Source organism: Amphibalanus amphitrite, unplaced genomic scaffold, assembly GCF_019059575.1.
Source record: "Amphibalanus amphitrite isolate SeventyFive unplaced genomic scaffold, NRLGWU_Aamphi_draft 001426F_arrow, whole genome shotgun sequence".
NCBI lineage: Eukaryota > Metazoa > Arthropoda > Thecostraca > Balanomorpha > Balanidae > Amphibalanus > Amphibalanus amphitrite.
Window position 1 is genome coordinate 75,122 of NW_024882919.1, and position 23,831 is coordinate 98,952.

General features: G+C 55.7%; 1 protein-coding gene across 8 annotated transcripts in view; it reads right to left on the reverse strand.

Moving 5' to 3' along the window:
• Window positions 1-23,831, reverse strand: part of LOC122372976 (ecdysone receptor-like) — a 136,004-nt gene that overhangs the window by 56,711 nt on the left and 55,462 nt on the right. For 2 of the 8 annotated variants that reach the window (XM_043350687.1, XM_043350688.1), the window contains exon 1: window positions 2,691-2,877. The exons of 4 other annotated variants lie outside the window; for them this stretch is intronic. The gene's annotated coding sequence lies outside the window, so the exon portion shown is untranslated. Of the gene's footprint in view, window positions 1-2,690; window positions 2,878-23,831 lie in introns of those variants that run through there. 2 more of the 8 variants (XM_043350684.1, XM_043350682.1) reach the window with 2 other exon arrangements.

Here is a 23,831-nt window from a genome sequence, read left to right on the forward strand (position 1 = left end):
TGCAGTCCCAAAGTAGTTAGTTAGCTCTGATCCTAGAGACCTAGAGAGTCAGCGCTATACTGGTCCAGGCGACATCCATGCCAAGTTATGGAACACACTTAAAGAGGGCTGGGAAAGCTACACATGTGCAATGGATAACGGCATCGAGTTGAGAAGGCCGTGAATAAGCTGAGAGAGGCGGGCCGTGGTTAAGGATAAGACAGACGAGCCGTGGTTAAGCCGAGAAAGGCGAGTCGGGATAAGAACGAGTTGAGGCACACGGACGGACAGCGGACGGATAACTCAGAATACGAGTCGGGAGGAATATGACCGCCATAATCAGGACTGAGCCCTGACTGGGGTCGAAAGAGCCCACCGCTGAGGCAGCCCGGACGGGGCCGATACGGCGGAGCCGATTCAGAGTAACCCCATCCGAGCCTGGATAACCACGCCGAGCTGGGCCGATCGTTTTCCAGCCACACAGAGCAGTTTACAATACCACTGACACACTCTCCCGGCGTCTTCATCCTGTCTTTGTCGCGTCTCGGGCGGCTCGTTGTACCGTGACCTCCATCGCGGCGGCTGAGGTCAGGCCGAGCGGCAGCGGCCCCGCCAGTTGCAGCTAACGACCGGCACGTATGCAGGCCGCGGAAAATGACGCTGCATGCCGGCCGGACGTTAGACGGGCATGGGCACGAGCAGGGGAGGCGCGGCGAGGGAGCGAGGAAGGTGGGAGGCGAGGGTCGAGGGTGGCGGTACCGGCCGAACGGCGAGGGAGGGATGCACCGTTACCCGCCGGTGATCCCGTGCACAAGACAGGCTCGGGATGTGTGGGCCGGCCGGCGCAGAAACGGCATCTCGACTATCCCCAGCACAACGGGGACTGGCAGCCACGCTGTATATCTTGTGCACTGTGCAATATGCACTGCAGTACTCCCCGACAAGAGGACACCCACCGCAGCAGCCCGCCGACTAGTAAAGTCACTAGTGGCCGACGAGGCTGCACCCTTCCCTTCCGTCCCACAGAGGGAGGTGGTCAGTAAAGCACCTGTGGAGCCGCCCGAGTCAGAGGGACGGACCTGACCACACATAGGTAACGGTCCACCGAGCGAGGAGATTGTAGTTCCACGAAAGGACGGCGGGCGTCTATAGAGAAACACCTGTCCGAATCCACCTGAAAGGGTGCCTTTCAGCCAGGATGCCATCTTTATTTCTATGCCCAGGTATAATGAAAGTCTGTTGACAGAGACATACAGACACAGGAAAATCATTCCGGCTCATTTCTAATAAGATAGAAACGTAGCCTATGCGTCACAAATGCATTCAGACCACCCAGGATAGTGCCAAAATGATCCTAGAGTTGTATGCTCACCACTAGAACAACACCATATGCATGACACTTATATATTAATCAAGTCGAGTGAGTTGCAGAACGCGGCGCCTCTGCCTTGCCTTTGACCGCCTTCAATGTCAAGGAGCTCCGGCGGTAATGAATAGTCGGCACGTGAGCAGAATCGACCATCGTCCGCTCTACCGGTCAGCAGAGACGGTCACAAACCGTCGGCCAAGATCGGGAACCGATGGCGATTAGTGGCACTGCGACAGGCTCGATTAGAAAAATATCCGAACAATAGCTTGTATTTTCACTTCGAGCTTGTTAGTATTTAGCGACAGCCATGTGAATGGCCTTACTACATAGGACGTACACGCACAAAAACATGTGTGTTATATAATAGATAACAACATGTTGAGCCCAAATTTACCGGATTAATGGCAATTCGAACTGCAGGTTCTCATGACCGGCCGGTGCGCTGGCCGGTATACACAGAAGCACCTCTGTCTGTGCGGGGACAGACGGAGCATACCGGACCTGGGACGCAGCTGGGGGCGCAGCGGCATCGCCGAGACTTTGGGGACAGAACAGGAAACGACGCGACCTTTTTTCGCCGACGCCGACGCGACGGACGGGGATGCCGCGGATCGGCGAGTGAATGCCGGCGCCGAGAGTGGCAGACAGACGCGGAGGAGCGGGCTGGCTCGGCCGGGTACAGGACAGAACCGAGCAGGCGCGATTACGTAGGCTCGTCCGCGAATTGAGAAGAGTGCCCGAACGGAGGGTGTGTGGTCTGTGTGATTTGGATGATAAACTTTTATAAATTTTTACAGAAAAACTGAAAAGCTGATTATCCAGCTGCCAATAACCGCTTGAAAGGCATGGTGGACGTTTAGATACGTAATGCAGGTAATTGAGCAAGGTCCTAATAATTTACAATCAACGACACTGTTCTCTGCTGCGAAACTATTTGCATCGCCACGAGCATAAAACATTGTGCAGGTGTGAAGAAATGAACTAAAAATGGTGGCGCGGCAGGGACGTTATCATAAAATCAATTAAAAACGGAAACATTTATGAGTTTGCATGGCTAAATTATAGGCCATTATAATGACGAGCACTTCAAAAATAGGTTCTCTTTCGACCAAATATAGCATACATCCGGAACAACCGTAGCCGCACCAGGATCAATTATTCGCCATAATTTGCATACGCACAATTTGAATACAATATTATTAGCGCTACAATGCTCACAATATAAAAAAATAGGCAAGCATTCAGCTTTGGGTGCAAAGAACAGCAATGACAGAAGTGTTGACTGGGATTAAAAACTAGCAGAGCGCCGCTAACCGGTAAGCGCATGCGGCGCCTCTCTCACCAATGCGGGTATCGCTGTGACCCGGGTCGGTGCCGATGGTGAGCTGCTCTCCCCTCTCTCCAAGTGACACCCCTCTCTCCGTGACCCGTCTCCGGCCAAGGTCAGTGTCACACACCACTCACAACGACCGCCGCACGTGGCACTGACCGCCGCCGCCGCCGTCGCCGCCGGACGCCGCCACACCACTGACTCGGTAGCACAGTTTTCGCTTTCGCAGCGGCGGCGGCGGGCGGCGGGCGGCGGGCGGACCGGGCGCACGCCTGGCGGCGGCGGCTCGCGGGCGGCGGCGGCGGCTGGCGCGCGGGCGGCAGACCCGTCCCAGCCAGTCCGCCTCTCGGATACAGCACCGGATTGTTCGCAGATGTTTCGTGATGCGCGTCGGGCGGTGGCCATCGTAAAAACTAGTGGCAGAGCATGGGACGAGAGGAGACAGTGAAGTATGAAGGGAACCCGTTAGCCACCGAATTAGGGACCTGCAGAGGCCAGCATGGACCTGCATCGGTTTCAATTAGAGATACCGAGACATATGGGATGGCCAAGTGACCGTCAGAAATTCTTGTGGCTCTTGGAACGCCCAGCACGGACAGCAAACAACCAGAGGTTCCTGTAGAGTGTAACGTTATTGAGTGGCTACTGCGCTATGGCCACTCCATTGCCCTATCAGCATTCGGTGATACACAGGAGCAACTGCGGAGCCCGGGGTGGCCTCACCACCGGTGTCTCGCACTGCCCGGCACCACAGGGGTATCGGTGACCCAGATGGGTGCCACATAACCGAAGCCTCGGCGCCTGTCTCGGAGTTTCCGACCCTTCACATCACACAGAGCAGTGTTGAAAGGGGCAGTGATTCACAGTCACACCAGTGACCTGCTCACTGATCACAGCTGCACATTGGCAATGCAAATCAGTCGCCAGAAATGCTCAGTGGTAGGGTGATGGTAGGGTGCTCAGGACATGCCTGTATATCTAGGTGACATTAGCATTTAGCAAACAGGAGAGGGAAATCCCTCACCATCCCCCGCCATTTCATCAATCAGTCATGCAGAATATGTGTGTCGATGCATGAATACAATAAATGTGCTGCAATCGCAAGGTGCCCAGAACGCGCAATCCGAATGCTGTCAAGACCAGACTGGAAGAGTCAGCCGTGTAGTCAAATCTCCCCATGGCAGAAAGTTGCACATGTTTGAGCGCATGTTTGAGCGCAGCAGTGGGAGCGGTGCTGAGTTAGCAGCACCTGTTTACCCCCTTGCCGTTCTCCGGTTGACCTCTGCGGTTCCACTGACTCTCTGACTCTCTGACTCCGCTGACGACTACACTACCAGTAACACGTTCAGCGATAGGGCAGCCCTGAGCTAGTCACCGAGGGCCCAGCCGAGTCCTGAGCTGACACCGTGAGTCACCTCTGCCCCGGGCTGCAGCAGCTGCGTCGCCAGCCATAGGGGTTGGCTGGTTCCGCCTCACACCCGCATCCATCCGACCGCTCGGGGGCCGGGCGCTACCCGACCGACGGGCCCCATGGCACAGCCAGTCACCACGACTCAGAGAGTCTGTCCTCATCCAGCCGTGTCCACTGTCCAGCTATGGGCAGCCTCGAAGTGTCCAGAGCAGGGGCACCCCGAGGGGCACTGTTGGCAGGTCCAGACTGTCCTTGTTTCAGCACTCGGCTCCGCCGCGCCGCTGGGGCGATGCCAGACAACAAAAACGAGGCCATCCCACTAAATGGCGGCAAAAACGGTGGGTTACGAGTTGCTCTCTCTTCTCTGTGCTTCTCCCTCTCCGACTCTCAGCCTCTCGCCATCGTCAGAGGTCGACTGCTCTGCCTCACACCGTTCATGGACCTTGGTGGGGCTAGTTCCGGTCACTTCCAGAAAGCGGGCGGCTGCACTCAGTCACGTGCCTTCTTTGCAAAGGCCAAACAGAATGTTCACGAATTATCAACCAGGAAACGAGCTTTCATGGCAACAAAATGCGTCTGAAAACAGAGCATCAAACTAGGAAACATATGAAAACGACGAAACAATCAGTCATGTGATTAATTGCACTTTAAGTAAGAATATACCGACGCAGCACGGTAGTCTAGCATTCCCGACTTGAAAGATAGCCAGCTTAGCTCGCGTCCCCATTCACGTGGCCAAGTTATCCCTCGTGTCGCTCGGGGCGGCAGGTCCCGTTGAGGGACAGATCCTCTCTCCGCGGGCGGCCCCCGTCCCGGTGACCTGTCCGGCCCGCTGCGGACCGTTACTCGGGGCTGCTGGCCTGTGCCCTTGAATGGCCGCCCAGACAGCCCCAGATGGCCGGACGACGTGACAGCCCGACTCGAGGCGAGCCTCACCGGGCCCCGATAGGGTCGAGATGGGCGGCCTCCCGGCCTTGAGCCCGGTCGGCCGGCGCGCGCGGCAGAGGCGCCGCGCCGTTGTCTTTTATGGCCGACGGTGGCGGGTCAGAGTGGCGCACTCTGGGCGGCCGGACAGGTCAGGTGCGCTCACCGGCCGGCCAGTCGCAGCCGCTCGCCTTGAAACCAATCCGGCGGCGCGGCGCAGCGCTGAGCATTGCCCCGCTGCTGGCTGCCGCGCCGCGTCGCAAGCGGCCGCTGCAGATGGCCGCCACACGTTCAACTTGACCCAGATCGGCCGACGGCCAGCGGCGGCGGCCACGGCGCGGTCGGCGAACCCGCGGGGTCACTACACCCCCCGCGCCGACCTCGAGCGTACTATGGCCGCCGCCAGCCTTGTCCTCCTTCCAGCAATCACGCACAGATGGAGAGCGCCAACCCTCGCCAAGGGCGGTCCCTTCCCACGGACCGGTCCAGTGGTAGCGCGTTCCCCGCCGCTGTCCGAGCCCGTGCCGATCCGAGGTAGCGGTGTTCTCAGAGGCTGCAGGGTGGGGCCCTCTGAAGGCCGCGGGGCAGCGACGGCTGCGCACCGGCCTTGGAACGAGCGCCAGGTGGTGAACCAAAGATGCTCTGGCGTCGCCGGAAGCCAGCCTGGCCAGCCGAGACGCTGACACTGTGGCACGCCGGTCGCCGGCGGCTTCAGGCCGCTCACCACCAGCCGTGTCCCGCGGCCACGGCATGCCAGCCACGCTCTGCAGTCGGAGCCACGTTACAGAGTACTACGCAGGTGGCCGAGAACGACAGTGCAGTAGTCGGACTAGCCAGGTGTGGAGCGGACAGAATGGGCAGCTCCTTCGAGGCGCGCTCCCGTTTAACGCAGACACCGCCTGCCACGCGGCGCTTTACTACCTCTTCAGGGGCGGGCAGGTCCCCTACATCGGTCGACGCCAGATTCTCGGCAAGCTAGCAGAGTAATTCGTCTAAAAACAGAGGCCAGATTCACTGGTTGACCACATGGCGAACATAGAACATTGGCGTATGTAAGTATGTCTGTACTAATACCATCGCATACACTGGCTAGAGCTGTGGATCAGTGAGAAAGCGTTTGCTATATACGTTCTGCCCGGTGGTCTGAGACTCATGTCGCGGTGTTTAAATACAGGTCGGATTATCCTCTAAACAACACCTGAGCCAGCTCAGCGCAAGTCCACGTGCTCAAGAGGGCCAAGGGGACACGGGGTGCGACGCCAGAGCATACAGATGGAGATAAATCGGCCCAAGGCTTACTACTCTGAATACCCAATATCAGTATCACAGCAGCTGAATCAGCAATCCATAGTGATGTTTTGCAAGTGAACACCCACCAGCCAAGAGTAGAATCGAAATTGAAATATTAGAGTCATAAACTTAAAGTATTCATGATAAACTCGCATGCCTATCAGGATCAACAATTCAGCACCCAATTAAATCGATGGAGCTCAGTCGTACTCATTCCATAACAACGCCCACCATTGAATACAAAACATCCCTCCCTCGGAGAGCGCACTGCGCTCCTATTCATTATAGAACCGATCCCACCACGATACAAATCAAAACCATTTGTGTTGTAAGTACGACGCAAGAGTCTGCGTGCTGACTGAGAGCTGAGATGAGAGGTCTGCCTGGCCCACAGATCGCGCAGGTGAGCCGTGCACGCGTCCCGACCCGCCGGCCGGCCCCGCTGACCCCTTGGCCTCGGCACTGCCGCCGCAGACGGCAATCTCAGCGCACCGGGAATTTATCGTCGAAAAACGGGCCAATTGGGGCCGAACTCAAGGCGACCCGGCGGCGGCGGTTGGCTGGCCCGGTCGGGCTGAGGGGCCACACCGGTAGATGAGGGGTGATACCTGTGGGGCCCCGTCGATAAATAGCTAAATCGTTCAAATAAATTGACTTTCCGTTTTATATTTCGACGAAGGGCAGCTGTAGCAACAAAAAAGGAAGCAGACTCACAGAGTAATGAGCTCCGTACCCAAATCCACGTACATCGAAGTGAGGAAAGGGACGTAAAAATCGGTGGTCAGGCCGATGCGCAGATGGCGAAATTCATGCTCAGGAAGGCTCCATCGGGTGATTTGCCATCTCGCCGCCAGTGCCAAGGTTAATGGGATCAAATGAGCCCCTTTCAGCCGCAAACTATTCGACCTGTCGGCACCGGCATAGGGTCGCGAACATCTCACGTTTCGATGGGCCGACAGGGCCGACCACATAATGGCCCTATTGAGGCGGGGATGCGGCCGGCAGCGGCGGCTCGTAGTGAGGTTATACCGCCATCAGTGGCCGCAGGTGAGCCAGCCGATCTCCGAGTGTCCCTCCCCGCCTGCTGGTCATCCCTGTGACGGACGCGACACCGGCGAGTCCTCATCCACCGGTCCCACTCCAATAGAATGTCAGAGTTCGGCTGCGCCGCCATCGCCGACCCGCAGCCGGTTTCGCAACGTGTACTTTTTAACGAGTGTGCTCTGTCTTTTTCGTGGAATTGTGCCGACCGCAGACCCAAACCGGTTGTAGTTAGGGTGGCGCGATGTCTATCCAAACAGCAGCCCCCCGGATGAAGGCGATTTTTCTTCGGACGAACGCGGAACAGCGCGGTCAAATTAGGCTCGGTGGGTGCGCGGTGCCTCCGGTGTGCCGGTAGCTCCCCCGGTGACCGACGCCGATGGAATGCAGGAAGCGAGCGCTGCAGCCCGCTGGAGCGGTGCGGCCGTCACAGGAAATACACTGCTGATTAGGCGTCCAGTCATGGAACAACACAGCACACACCGCTGACTGCAGTTCGATCCTGGCGACCCTGCCGAGCCTGAGAAACACGGCGGGATCACGCGCGAACCCGCTGCCTCCGGCAGTGGTCTGATCGCCGCGGAGACAGCACCGCCAGCGAAGGACGTATCAACCGACTCTGCACTGTCGGCTGTTGGCCAACAGTGCATGCCCGGCTGGCTGAGGAAGTCTAAACAGCGCTACAGTCCGTGACAAAAGAGACAGAACTCCCCGGAAACACGCTGGAAGGCTGGCTTTGGAGAAGGATCCCCTCCGCTGGTCCTACCACAGCTCAGCAGGGTTCCGCGGGCCACCCGACATTACCCAGCCCGAGAGTGAGCAGGTTCGATCATCAGATGCGTCAAAATATATCGCTAAGCGTCTGATCATTACGCGCATTGTATTTCCATGAACTACCAGCCCCATCCATGACCGACCACAAGTCACAACGCTAACCCGGCCCGATTGGAACGTCATCGGGATTAGTAGGGCGCCGCGACAAATTGTCGTGCGCTAATTGTACGCGCGTGCTGGCGGCGGCTCGCGGCGTGCGGGCCGCGGTCCGAGTCCTGTCACCGGGCGAACCAAGCTGGATCGAACTGGGTCAGCACAATTTCACACGCCAATGAATGACATCGCCTGCAAACTAGACTGGCGGGTGGCGCAGACAGCGCTGCATGACTGTCCATTCAACCCAATCGGACGGCGGCGGCGAACAAAAAGTGAAACGGTTCCCGGAGCTCGCCGAGTGAGCAGCGGCCACTCGCCGGCCGGCGCACAGGAGCCGGCGGTAGGTAGCCCTCCATTTTCGGCGACATATTTCAGTGATAATAGCCGTCCAGTTACAGGGAGCGCGCTATGAACAGCGCGTAAATCAGTGTCCCGACCCGTGAAATTCACTGAACGTTGAACAAGGGCGGCGGTGGGTCCCCTCCCGGAACCTTCTATGCGTCATTCGTAACGGCTTGAGGAGGTATTGAGAAGTGTAGAGCTCGACAGCGAGCTGACAATGAGCTGGAGACCTTACATCTATATTAATATGAGTCGAGGAACCAATGTTAACTTTCTTGACACTTAGCAGGCCTCTAACGAAATGGCGCCCTGTGACAAACTTGGCGCAATCGTGAGCTTTGATTGACACCAGCCCGATAGAAACAAGTGTTTGGTTCATATGCCAAATACGTTTCAGCTGTCGTTCCTTGCCCTGTATACCGGGCCCACGTCATCCTAGACAGACGGGGATGGCCATGGGACGGTGGTCGAACCTCGCCGGCGCTCCGTCAGCTGTGGCGCTCCGCCAGAGCCGGTGGTCCAGCCCCGCCCGTCGCACCCGCTGCCAGAGACGTGCCCGCCGGTCCAGCCCCGCCCGTCACACCCCCTGCCAGAGACGTGCCGGTGGAAACGGGACCACACTCCGAGAACTCCCCGTCAGCACCCTCCGTGCGTCCAGGAAAGGTACCGAGCCCAACAGCCCCAGTGGAAGATTTGTGATCGAGGCCGGGTGGAAAGGGTAGGTATGTAAGTAGGAGTACTTACCAATACACGGGCCCCGTAACGGTGCCTAGATCTGACCGCTGCCCTCCGAGCCTCACCTGGGAACAAACACAGCAGCCGTGTCACAGAGCGTGGCATTACAGCGTGTCAACACAGCGCCGACACAAATCTGACACAGTTCTGACACAGCTGTGACGCTGCCGGAGGCACGACGACACCGGATTACCACTCAGTCAACAGATCATAACGACATTCCGGAAGCGTTCCAGCCGAGTTTCGGCCTGTACACGTTTCCACCAAAACAGCGTAAAATGTTTGGCCGGTTGTTCCTGCAGTTTCGCGACATCTGGATCGTATCAGAGTCAGCTTAGGATTTGTGGGTCTGGATCACGTCATCTGCAAGCTATTTGGACGTATCGCTGTGCATACAGAGTCGGTACAAAGCAGGCGTCAAGGATAGCAGAGGAGAGGAGACCAAGGGAGAGGATAGGAGGAGAGAGAGGAGAGCAAAGGGGAGTCAAGAAGAGGAGAGGAGCGGGGATGCGAGGAGTGGAGTTAGGAGGATAGCATACTCAATCCGGTATCGATTTATGTTTGCAAGTACGCATATTGCATCAAGATTACATTTCATTTTGCAAGTCCCTGCCGCCCTTGGGTACGGCTGACACCGCGCCCTTACGAAAAGATTCACCCGATCACCCGTTCCCAGTTCGTGTCATGCCGTTTTGGGTGCTGTGACCTGACCCCAGTCCACTCGTGCCCGGGGGAAGAGCTGGGAGAACCACAGCGTCATACTGCACCCAGCGGCTCGACAGGTCAATCAAGCAACGTGCCGGACCCACCGGGCAGCCCCACCGACCCACGACGCCCCCACTGCTACCTTGAAATCGCGCTAGGCCCCACCCCCGCCAGCATCAGCATCATTCTAAGCCACTGACGCACTGCTGATGATCCCATGAAGCCGCCTCGGAAATGGAAAACGAATGAGGGCTGACAGATGTGCTCGCACCGACACGCCAGCGAAGAAGGCTTTCGAGGAGGTTGATCTGTGTCGCTTTTGACGGTCGCACAGCGCCGCGTGTCGTCGGATCGACCATGACACGATGGAGTCGATGACGACATCCCCGCAATGCTGTCATGAGATGGAATGGACGGCAGAGTCAGAGCAGCTCATTGCTAACGGTTACTGACGGGGACGGGCAGATATTGCTCCCAAACGTGCGGTGATTGCAACAGATACTGTACGACATTACCAAGAATATTCAGATCTCACGGCCAGTCTTCGGTGAGGTTCCAGTCTATCAGGTTTGCTAGTTATAAAAATAATTTATCAATTGGATTTACTGAGTCAGTTTTAGCCGGTCCGAGTACACATTCTACACGCTGTCTCCATACGTTCAGTTATCCTCCAAATCTGGCAGAAGGTGACCTTCGAGCCATGAGTCCTGGGATTCCACGGATTGCTGGAAGCCTCCTTTAGGTCTGAGAATACTGAGGTGTTGCAACACTAGCAGCATTACCGAGAAAGTAGAACAAACAAGTTACAAGTGTTCCTGGAATAGCCAGAGGCATTTTCGGAACCGACTCAGTGATACCCACGCGGTCAAACTGGGAGGTATGATGTCATTTTCATTCGTAGCAAGACAAATAGCAACGAGCACGGCGATAGGTCAAAGAGATAGGTACTTCTGTAGAAAAGAGCTATAGCTCTACAGATGCACCGATAAGCTTGGACCTATAACGTTTCGTTAAACATAATGTCACATACTAAACAAATACAAAAAAAAAACGACGGCCACCATGCCAATCCGAAATTAGCACGGCAGTACGACTCTCAGAATGGCAGTCGTAGCGACCATCCGACACAGGAGCATCACGCAGCTAATCCCCGTAACCACGACTGCGACCGGTTCTCTCGTCAGCCAGGACCGGGAGGATACCTGCCGCGGATCAGCCTCCCTCCGCACCGGTTCGGTCGCCCACCACACTGCACGGCCGGGCGGCGCCTACCGCCGCGCTGCAGACAGATTGGCCTGCGTGGGCAGATGACAGCGGCGCCGGCCACGCGCAGTCCCTCCCCCCACCCCTAGTGCACTTTGCACGCAGTGCGTGCACGCACGTGACGTCAGTGTGCAGAGCGAATGACGTCACAGGCAGGGATGAGCCAAGGCTATTCGGCTATAGGCTGAGGAGTAAGGAATGGGGATATATGTATGCCGATTGGGGGTGCGCGCAGAAGGACGCACACGTAGCAGATCTTAGCTCGGCTGCTGCTGTGATGGAGGGAGGAGTAAAATGATGACCTCTCTAACCCACTGCACACTGCACACTGCATAGTGCACAGAACCGAGACCATGGTGCAGCCGAATATAGCGACACAACTTTAAGTATATGTGCATCAGCACAGCTCAGAAATTACCACAGACGAGATGTCCCCACTGGACGCTGAGTATATGGCTCAGTAAGCAGAAGCCGAGGTATACTCGCAGTTGACCCATGTGGGGCCACCACTGCACTGCTGCGCCGACCGAGCTGACCGCGCAGCGTCGGTTGGCGGCTGGTGAAACTCTCACTACAGTGGCGGGTTTCCGTCTGTCACGAGCGGAGCAGCACGCCACTGACGCCTGGCGTGGGACAGGTCACGGAGCAGGGCTCACGGGGTGGGGTGGTGGAGACACGTGACCGCGCGCACCAGACAAACAAGGTCAGGGTGGGGAGCAGGCAGGACTGCAGGCGAGGCATGGTCAATGTGTGCCGCCCGGCCCAGCCGCTGAGGTGTGTAGGCACAGGCGTGATGACAAACGACATCGTTCTTTCAGTGTTCAAAATATCCAGGTAGAGACAGAACATCACTGCAATTGCAAAATGCTTAGTAGATATCATAAGCTTGAGGATAAAAATGCAAATAACTTCAATGTGTTCTTATGAGTATTAAAGGTAGTGTGCCAGCTTTCCTGGACCATATGGAGTTAATGACCCGGGTAAGGAGAACCGGATTTTTAGAACTTATCCATACCTTCAAAACTCATGGAAACGTCTTAAATTCTTCAAATTTTGAGTACCCCAGTGCGAAATTCGCCCCGACGGGTTGTCGGTCGTACCCCAACCACATTTCACACCACTATGAACAATAAATGCACATACTAAAATCGCTATTACCGATAGGCTCATCCAATCAAGTTTCGATAAACCCGTTCATCATCATCTCCTGCGGTTTCGAACACGCCTGTTAGGTGGCTTCTGATGCTCGTCGAGGTCGGAATTTCCAAATACGCGTGGTGCGTCGGGCTGCGCGCTCTGACTTCGGCCAAGAAAAATGCGTCAGCTGATCATTGTCATTTCTGCCACTTGCGTGTGGTGAAATGGGGTCATAACTTATAAGACGGCTTTTTCATATCAATTATTTTACATAAAATCATATTTCAAACCATAAATAATGTTCGACAGCCAAATAAAAGAAACAATACCAATACGGGCTTACAGTTTAAGGCTCGACATTGTGTTGTCTACGATTAGACAGCTGATAACTCATTCCCGTACGTCGTATGGTCGTAACACTATAATGACCTTTGCTTATTGTCACAAGTGCGCCGCATTCGCGATTGTTGCCCGACGCCTGTTTGCAGGTGAGCCCACTACAGTTGTTATACATATCTAAAAACCGATAAACTTTTAGGCCAAAAAGGCACTATTCCAGGCCCATTTTTGATTTTTTTTTTGCGATATTAGGTAAAAACAGAAGCTTCTTATCCTAGGAAAAATAAAATGGGAAATCTTTCAAAGGTGGCACACTACCTTTAAACGTAATTTCAACTGTTCGTGAACGTTAAAAACTATTACAGCAAATTTTTAGTTCTTCGATTTCTTCAGTAGATAACAAGCGGCCCTCGAAGCCTGCGTGGAACCTGAGATACGCAATCTCTTCTACTGAAAGATTGACAGGCCGTTCAGCGCATCCGGTAAACCACTTCTCATTTCAACCAAATATGACGAAACACCATTTTCACTTTTGTCCGTTACGAAACCACCTCGTTCACTGCTCATTTTCAAACTCAACATGCCTTCTTGCTGCATTCCAGCGCCACTCATAATTGTTTTCGACAACAAATGGCCAGGACGTCCATAATGCCCGACCACTCAAGGTTAATCTGGTTTTAATTGGAGCCCATCGGGCGCTGGTCGCACGGCGGCGGTTTCAGCCATGACGCTGCCGTTCTGACGATGGACCAACAGGCTGTCAGCATTTAAAGCAGCTGCAAAAACGGCGTCAGCACGCGTCCCTAAATTCCGGTACCCCCGCCGTGTTTGACGCCTCTAAAATAGCGGCCAAATTGGCTACAAATGAGTGTCGGCGGTGAGCTGTGTGGGCCGGCGGCCGCTGGACAGCGCGGCCGGCCCGCTGAGAGGGTTCCTCTGTTTAACACGGCGGCACCAGCGCAGGTGACCGACGCAGAAAGGCGGGGAGAGGGTCCTCATTGACAATGTCCCTCAGAAGGCTGTGGAAACGCCGGCAGCCAAACGGAACGCGACCGTGAGCCAGCATGGAACCCGCAATCTTGCATAATTTGCGGTCCTGCATTTGGTGCTGGATTTTGGAGATGAAGAATAGCAAGCAATTCATATTGTGTCGTAACAACAACCCTCTTGAGCTTGCCGCTAAAAGTGCACTATTAGATACACTACATTAGCCGATGCAGGTTCATTTCAATGTCATGAGACGGAAGGATACGGGAGTCTTTACCGATGAGGTTTGCTCTGGGCCTGTGTGAACTGGCGAGCGATGACATTTAGAGCGTTCCATGCCCTCTGCTTGCGACAGCTGTGACCCCCGAGGGCACTCAGGGCAGTGCTGCGCCACTGGCGCGTCACACCAACAATCCAGACATGGCTTTCCTAACCTTGACTATAACATTACGATTCCGGCCGCGCCATCAGGGCTGTGAACATAGCCCGCCACTTTCCCAGACGAGTGGCGGTTCTGGTGGCGGCTGTGGCTCTGTGCCAGCTCCAAAGTCGAGCCGAGGGTCGGCGCCGAGGGCCGGGTACTCCACTGGGTCATTGCCGCCGGCCTCAGTCAGCTGGCGGTCAAATTTCACCGACCGCCACCTCGCCACGTCCGGTCGACGGTCATCACATCCTACCGGTGCGGCTCTCACTCATACACGCACAGCGGAGTAAGGGCTAGAGAGACACACAGGACGGTCATCACATACTATACCGGCTCGCCTCTTAATCACATACAAACACAGCATAGAGTAGGGAACGGAGGGACTCGCATGAAATCGGAGACACATAGGGCGGTGAGGACATCACAGACACACGCACACCGTAGAGTGGAGGCCGGTACGACACGCAGCCACTTCAGTCACGACTGGCGCCTCACAGCCTTTCTGAGCTGATGCAACAAACAGTACGGAGTTGGCACGGCACACCGCACACGGCGGCACGTATGGTCCATCTCACAGACCGACACGGACCACACGCACCGCCACCAGCCGCCGGATACCGTGCAATACCGCAGCCTCCGGAGGCCGGAGGTGCTGGTAAAAACGGACAGGCTGTCAGCAGTGAAAGGCTGGCAGGCCGGGCGGTGTGGTGGTCCTAGCAGCGGGAGGAGGCGTCTCACTGTCAGAGGATGTGAGTGAGGTGTCCCGTAACCAACCAACCGAAACCGGACTCATCGGACAGCGAAATCACGGCCAAATGTCACACTCCACTTATCACTAGTGTGTGCGGAAATGGTATAGTGCACTGCGTTGTTCAGAAGTTGTAAACAAACTACACAAACGATCGTGTGTTTATCTTTGTCTCGGACAACAGAACTACGGTCCGACCTTCTCTCTGTGTGTGTCAGTTTGTTTCCCTTTTTTCGGCCATAGTCGGTTTGTTTCCCTAATTCCGGCCATCCGTCGGCGCCGCCCTGTGTAATGAGGAGGAGGCGGCGGTGCGAGCCGGCCTCACGGGGCAGGTGCCCGGAACTCGCCGCGCCGGCGCGGCGCTGGGTATCGCCGACGTCCGGCGGCACGGCGCGGCACGGCGACCGGTGACGGCCTCACACGCGTCCGTCCGGCCCGCCCGCCAAAACGGGCCGTGCTCGGCAGCCACACCCTGATGTAAGTACAGAACGGCAGCGACGGAACAGTGGAGCAAGGACGGACTGGACTGTGACTTTTGGACCGTGGCAACTAGTTAGCAGCTATGGTTCGGCGTGACCAATGACCATGGTAGAAAAGGCCAAAAATATGTGGTGTGAGCGTGGTGAGGCGCAGTTACCATTCTGGGTATTCTTGCTGATGCTACTGACCAGCTTACCAGACATGGGACAATCACAAATTCCAGCCGACATACCGGAGTTCAGGGGTCGAGGCCCAAGGGGTTGGAGAATGGAGAGTCAGATCAGAGAGGGGGCAGGTGTCACCGACAATCCACCGACGCACCGGAGAGGAAGGACAATGGCCCACAAAAACACCGCCAGCGACGGTCAAATGCCTCGGCGTCGGCACAAGACGCAGGTGGCTCCTACTGATCGCTCTGATAGAGTCCTTCCCATTGGTAAAAATGGACCAATGGTGGCGCAATTAGACGGACTGCGCCTCTCGCCAGATACAAAGAAGCGGCTATCGATAACTGAAAAGGTCATAACGGAACATACGATCTCAATGTTCTTTCGATTTATTACATTCATTACCGATTTATTACACAACTGCACCAGTGTTTACAAATGTATGAAATAATGTTAAATAAATTAATGATGAAAAACGTCGATGCTGGAATAATCGCTATAATCTCCGTCAAAGCCTGAAGCGCATATTTTTTTCAGAAAAAAAGTTATCCAGAGTCGGACCCACGTCTCATCTCCCATGACAGTCCGTCTTTCTAGGCTCGCCAAATATGGACATTGGACTGTTACGAATGAGACTCGTGAAGCTAAAAGTATTTTTTTTTTTCCATAGCCGTGAGCATTGTAAAGACCAGCCAACGTTTTAGAACATCCCATGCAACAGGTCATATGCGCTACGTTTGGGCCAGCAGAGTTTGTATTACTGCAGCCCCGGGAGCGGCGCAGGACAGCCTCATCTCTCCCTATCCGCCGCCTCGAGACCGTATCCGTCCGCCCGACGCCCGAGGCGAATCCAGCGACGAGCGCCCGAGCGGCCCCTCCCCTCACCTCCCTCCGCCGCGGTAGCCGCTAGGTGGCAGCACTTGGCAGGCGGTCCGCCAGACGGCCAGCCGGACGTGGACGGGACTCGTCACCACGGCACAGATTTACACCTTCCGTACAGCCTTGGTTTTACGGGAGGTAGGTGCAGAATTCGATTGAATAACTTTGACTCTGTGCATGCGACCTGATGTCCTCATGGATGAGCTGGTGCCCTGATCCGGAATTGGAAAGGTCACTATTCACCGGTAACAAACATCAGTCACCGATAAAAATCACCAATAAGCAGTGATTGTCACTGATCACCAGTGATTGTCACCGAACACCAGTCACAGTACGGCGATCACCAGTCACCAGTCGCATGCCACGAGCCACTGCACCGAAGTGCACTCGTCCGTTTAATTTGAGGCAATGACCCAAATGCTAATGTTTTTCAGGTGCAGGCAGCATGCCGGTAAAGTGACACTGTTCATGTTTATACACAAAAGATCACAGCGGGAAAATACAACAGAATGATAGATGGCCATGAGTCGACTAGAAACACAGGTAGGATTATGTAAAAGCTACACTCGTAACATAAAACTCTCCCTCGTGGCTTTGCCTAGCATTGTAAAATGCCATTGCAAGTAGGTCAATGCACCGACAAATAAGTGGATGTGTTTGGGAGGAAGGAAAACATGTGTAGCAGTTCCTAGCTGAGCAGCACACCCCAATTACAGCAGTGTGGCTGGAATTTGGCCCGACGGCGGTCGCCGGTCGGTTGGTTTTGGTCTAACCGGATGTGCGAAGGCCCATTACACTAACATAATGGCAGAGACGCCGCGGCGGACATAATGAGGTGGGTAACGATGCTTTAAGGCCCGCCCCAGGCACCGGCCCAGCCTAACCTGCCCGGTGGGACAGTCTCGTCGTACTTCATGTGTCCATCCGTCATGACTACGTCCGTCTGTCCGTCCATCCGTCTGTTCGTTTGTCGGTCGGTCCGTCTCCGTTTGGTCCGTCCATGTCTGTCTGTCCGCTAGCCCGTTTGTCTGTTTGTCCGCCCACATAAGATGATGAAGTATCACCGGAGATCTATTTTATCGGGCTGACTATGCAGAGTCGAACAGTAGGTACCTGTCCTACACTCCTTGATAACTTTTCATATCCCCCAGTCCGTGGTTCCCCGACCTGCCACCGGGTCACTGCACCGACTACGACCCTCCCTCTCCTCCCGTCCTACGCACACTAATCCACCCTTATCAGCTACGCAGAATTCCTCCGGCATTCAAACCGCGCCCATCTGCATGTGAGCGCGTGCGTCGAACCCCGATTGGCACATCCCATTCCCATGCATGATCGGTCGTGGCGGCGCTGGAGTTCAGCCACGCGCCGAGAAAAGGCTCGGAAACGCGTGCCCGCTGCGACAGTGCGCACCACGCACCCACCCTCCCCCATCGTTCACTCAGCCAGCCGCCAGGACTAAGAATACCAAAAAGGTCATTTGTCATTAGGGTGTGTTGGTATTTCTGTAGAGACATCATCGGAATCGATGTAATCATTTCATTCTTATTCAGTGGATTTGTAAAAGCAAGAAGCTGGCTTCCAATGGATTTGCAACGGAGCGTAGGTGTGAGATTACGTGAGATAGTACATTGAGATATTTGAATATGAGTCGATCGATCACTAAAACACATGTATGTACATACTGGGCTGACACCACAAGGAACACTTAACTGTAAGGAATATGTATGTATGTATGTATGTATGTATGTATGTATGTATGTATGTATGTATGTATGTATGTATGTATGTGTGTGTATGTATGTATCGTGAATCGATCCAAGCATGAGGGCAGCCGCAGCGCTTTGAGTCATATGCTGCAATAAATAAATCACGAGATTCGAGGTTTGAATTAACTTCTGCACCATTATGATAACGACGGATAAGCCGTGATGCGTCGCACAGGACGGCAAATCCTTTCGGCAAACAACACATGGGCCTGTATCCAATCGTTTGGTTAGGACAGAGGCGCCGGTCGGCGACTAACGGTCGCGGTGTTTCGAAAGTGAGTGGCGCTGACCCATGGCGTGATGTCTCGTGTAGAATCTAAAGGGACCGAGTATTCCCCACAAGATACACACCACAGGACACCCGTAGCAACGTAGAGCGGGAGTATCGATCGCCCCGTTCGGCAGTCGGGCGGGCCCAGGTCCCCGCTCAGTGACGGTCCCAACAGGTGCACATTCACCGCCCCAATCCAACACACGGTCACGGCCAAGGTGAACGGATCAGCCCCGGGGGCAAGAGCCACTGTGGCACTAACGCTGCGTCACGCGTAACGCACGGCAGCTCAACTTTTATCGATACCGTTACACCGATATGCCGGTCATCAATACTATATACAGTATCAGTATCGATCACAAGTGGCACCAACAGATGACCATTAATTTTTGAAACTGACAATATCAGCGTGCGCCGCGCCCAAAAATCCATACCGCGGTGGGCGGTGGACTACTCGCGGACATACCTCGTGGAACAAATAGGCTGCCTATCGCGTAATGAGCTCCGTGTAGCGGTCTCCCTCTGTGCGGCGCGGCGCACCGATCTGCACCAGTCACGTTTACCACCCCTCCCGGCGCTGCCCGGCAATTAACGCCGCTATAATTTCACGACCGGCGCCGGCCTGACCTTGATATGCCCCTCCGAGGGCTGGACGGGCCCTGCCGCGGTACCGGCTGGTGAGGGGAGTGTTTCGAACCGAGTGACGACTGTATCACCACCTGGACCTCTCCCTCCCCCGTGACAGTGACACGTGTGACACGTAGGACGCCGCCACGTGACACGTGGGAAATGATTAGGTCGGCGCCGGATGGTCGCGATGATTTGGTGGCCCACGGGGGGCAGGCCGTACCTGGCACAGACGGCATGACCGGGGCACCAGCACCTCATGGCCCGGACCGTCTAAACAGCTGTGCCCGGTGGCCGAACCACACATACCCCACGGCCCAGGTCAGTCCCCGCGGCACAGACGAGAACCCTGCGACTCTGAACAGTCTGGTGGCATATTTCGAGAACCTAACATACATACACTGTGAGACCCGAAACAGCAAGATACGCATCAGCGTAGCGAAACACATCAGAAACCTGGGTTAACCTCGAGATGCAGCACTGGCATGGAGCTGATGTGACTTGAACGGCATACAACACAAACTGCACAATGCACACTGCACAGTGCATACCCAGAAGCTGAGGTCGCACATACCCGGTGGCCGAGACCCTGGCCTCGGCGGGCGGGCCGCACCCAGTGCCCCGTTTACGAACCCCACTGCAGACGCCGTACCCTGCGTGCTCAGTGGCCCACCCACGCGGACCGCTAATATGAAATGAGTCGGAGCCGATGGGGCCGCTCGACGGGGCAGCGACGCAACGGGAACGACGCATCGGTACAACGGCTCAGCCAGGTGCGATGGATCTGGGTTAGAGCTTCTCAGAGCGCTCTGGGTGACAATGACGCAGCGGTAAGTGCGTGTGGTTGACAGCGCAGTTGCGTGCAAACTAGGCCACGCAATGTAACGAGCCGAGACCGCCGCATCCCTGGCAGCCAGACATAGACCCGGGAACAGGGGGGCCAGCGGGGGCGCTTGCCCCCCCAACTTGGGAGCCGAGGGGGCGGCGCCCCCTCAACATTGAGGCAGCGAGAAAAGGTCTTTCCTCCCTTTTCCGAACTTCTTTCCTTCTTGTTTCCTTTATACATCTAAACATCAACACACGGCATTTTCCTTGCCATCTGAATGGTTTCTGCTGATACAGCATCGATTTGACAACATCTGCTATTGTTATCCCGCTTTGATTTGGGCCTGACCTTGGCCATAAGCTTGGCAGGCCAGTTTTATACTGGACCATTTTGAGTCAACTTTGAGAAATGCATAACGTACAACGGTGGCAAAATCGTTGCTATGGATATGGCACAGTTTATCCGCTCCGGGTGTGAGGGAGGGGTGTGGGGCAATGACTACACTGACGTGGCGCCCTCGGTATGGGATGGGATGCATGGGATACATTAGAGGGCCGGTATGGGATTAAAGCTCAGCGACACTAAGGGCTTATGTGGTGCCTTCGGTTATCGGCAGCACCCTCAGAATCACCGGCGTAGGGCGCTCAGAGCCGCCGGTAAGGGGCCTTTAGAGGCACCGGTGTGGGGCCGTCATGCAGGTGCCGGTGTGGGCGCTCAGAGGTGCTAGCGTGATTCTCTCAGAGGTGCCGATGAGGGTCCTTACAGGCGTTGCTGTGGGCCCTCATAGACGCTGGTGTGGAGCCGTTACAGACGGGTGTGGGGGCTTTAGAGCTGCTGACGCGAACTCTCTACAAGCCGGCAGGGGGTCTCAGTGACCGGCAAGGGGTCCTTAGGCCGGCAGAAGAAGTCCTGTGGGGTCCTTAGAGACCGGCATGGTACTGTCAGACGCCGGTAGGGCCCTCAGTCACGCTGACTTTCTGCTCTACCACCATTACAGAGTCAGAAACTGTTAAAAATCTAGGAGTGACGATCGACCGTCACCTCAGCTTTGTGTCCCATGTAGACGGTGTGGCGCGGAAATGTACCGGGATGCTGACAGCGCTACTACACGCTCGTCACGTTATACCGCGGTCAGCACTGAAGCCGATAGTTGAAGCCCTGGTTGTATCTGTGCTGCGGTACTGTCTGTCGGTGTACGGCTCGTGTGGTGAGGTGCAGTTAGGACGGCTGCAAAAAGTTATAAACTTTTGTGCACGCGTTGTGTCCGGTCGGCGACGACGTGATAGCGTGGCGGCTGTCATCAAGCAGCTGAAGTGGTTGACTGCCAAGGATTTGGTAACATACCACACAGTGAGTGCTGTCGAGCGTATCTTTGTGTCGGAGCAGCCGGAGTACCTCAAAGGTACGCTGGGGCAGCGGGCTAGCCAGCGGCACCGGCACAACACTAGGCAGGCCAGCTACCTCACCCTCCCCTTCATTCGAACGGAGTCGGGAAGACGTAGATTGTGCTACCGAGGTGTGACTCGTATGAACGAACTTGGAGTAGAACCAGGGACATTGTCGTACCGGGCGAACATCCGAAAGGTGCTGCTGTCTAAGCAACAGACATGAGCAATAGCATGTATGGGTGCGTGTGTGGAAATTATGCGTGCTGCACACTGTTCCTCGTTTTGTATCACACTATCATGACGTGGACATGTGAAAAGCCTCACTATTGAGAGGACCTTGTCTGAATATATCTGTAATCTGTAATCTGTAATCAGACTCACCGGTGTGGGACCCTCAAAAGTCACCAGTGGGTGGCCTTCAGATGCACAGCTGTTGGTTGGGTCCTCAGAGCCGCCGATACAGGGCTTAATTTTAATAGGCACTGGTGTAGGCACTCAGAGTTGGGGGTGTGAAACCCTCAGAGACACCGGTGTGAGCCCTCATAGGCGCCGATGAGGGCCCATAGTTGCCGTTATGGGGCCCTCAGAAAAATAATTGTGGGACCATCACAGGCGGGAAATGCCCCTAGAACTGGCCCCTCATAGGCCGGTAAGGACTCTCAGAGGCCAGTAACGGGCCTTTGGAGACCACCGAGGTGCCCTGAAAAGGCGCAAGAGGCGCTCAGAAGCCGGCGTGGGGCCCTTATGGAGATCTTAGTGTGGCTATTTAGGGCCCATGAGGTGCTCTAACGAGCCCCATGGGGCGTCAGCGGTTTGACCTTCAGCGGTCAAATGGCGCCGCAGGGCCCCTTGGACCCGAAGGTCCCTTTGAACCCGATGGGGGGGGGGGGTTACGTGTCCCCTTAGACCCCTAGCTATGCCACTGTTTCATATGCATCATGTCAGGTATTTTAGGCTCGCCCCCCCAACTTGAAAATCGTTCCCGGGCCCCTGCAGCCAGACAGAGGGGTCGGACCAGGGTCGAGCCCACAGGGGCGACTGCGACCGTGCCCGTGGACCGATCGAGTTACCTCGCCATAATGGGTGTCCCGCAGTGTCCGAAAGGGCGCGAGGACCACCCAGCGAGGGCTCACGCCGAGAGCTTTCAGCGACCGAGATCGGGCGGTATATACCGGCAACAGGGCGAGCTGAGCTGCTGAGCGCCGTCCGCCTCTGTCCGGTCCGACTGGTGTGAAGAGGGTTATCCCAATATGGCCGACAGGCCGGTGTGAGGGTCATCCCAACATGGCCGACAGGCCTGTGCCAGTGCGTGACCCCTGGCTAAACCGTGCAGGTGTATACCGAGTGGGTGAACGGCATCAATGAACAAGGAGCAGGCGATAGAGAGCCGAACAATGAGGGAGGATGTGGGGAGGCCAAAACAATGGCCGCCGACAGGCACTGACGTGGAATGAGCGAAGATGAAGACATCAGATGACCCTGAGGAGCCGGACCATATAATTGAGCTGATAATAAAGACAGCTGGACGAAAGCGGCATATCATTTGGTCGAGGGCCCTTTGATGATGGCGGTGATAACTGGGATCGAGAGAAAGGTCCGAGGGGGAGTATCGACCACATGTCTGGGGCTCAATACCCGTGGTTATCCGTTCCGTCTGTCAGTCATCGGCGAACACGCGAACCTTCTAAGGAACCCGCTGAGCCCTTCGGACTATTTAGCCGCCCTCGCCCACGCCTCCCGAGTCCAGAACCTCCTGTCGCCCTCCCGACCTCTTATTGCCCTTACAGACGCCCTCCGCACCCTCCTGTAGCCCTCCTCCGCCCGCTGGACCCTTCCGTTCGCCCTCCCCCGCTCGCCACACCCTTCAGCTCGTGATCGACCGTTCAAGGCACACCTGATATCGCCAGCAGTGGCGCCGGTGGCGGCCGGTGACGCACGCACACGCACAGTGCACGGCACGCGGCGCCTGGCGACTGTCCCACTGCGCCACGCACCCGGCAGGGCGGGGGGAGGGGGAGGGAGGGGGCGCCGTCCGCCGCACTGCGCACTGTTTGTCACCGGCGGCTGTTTGCCAGCGACGAGCGGCGCCGGGCTGCGACGCACGTACGCAAGTATGCGCCTGCATCGTGTTTGCAACGAGTTTGCCGGGCTGAATTTTAACGACGCTGTTGTGAAGGGAGGCAGCATAGTTCGCTGTTATGAAACGCGACGCATTAATAAGTTCAAGGCCAAACATAGGAGGGTATTCAGAATCAGAATCAAGATTGCGATAGAGGTTTGCAAGAAAAACAACTTTGTTCTGATTGCTACCCCAGCCAACAGCACAGTCAAAACGATGGAACAAATCAAAGAGTCACTCATTATCGTGTTGGTTGACCGGATAATGAACATTCTCCAAGCCTGCAGAATGACAGCTAATAACCTGCAGAATGCTGTTTTGATTGTTTATCTGAGCCTAGCAAACCAACCA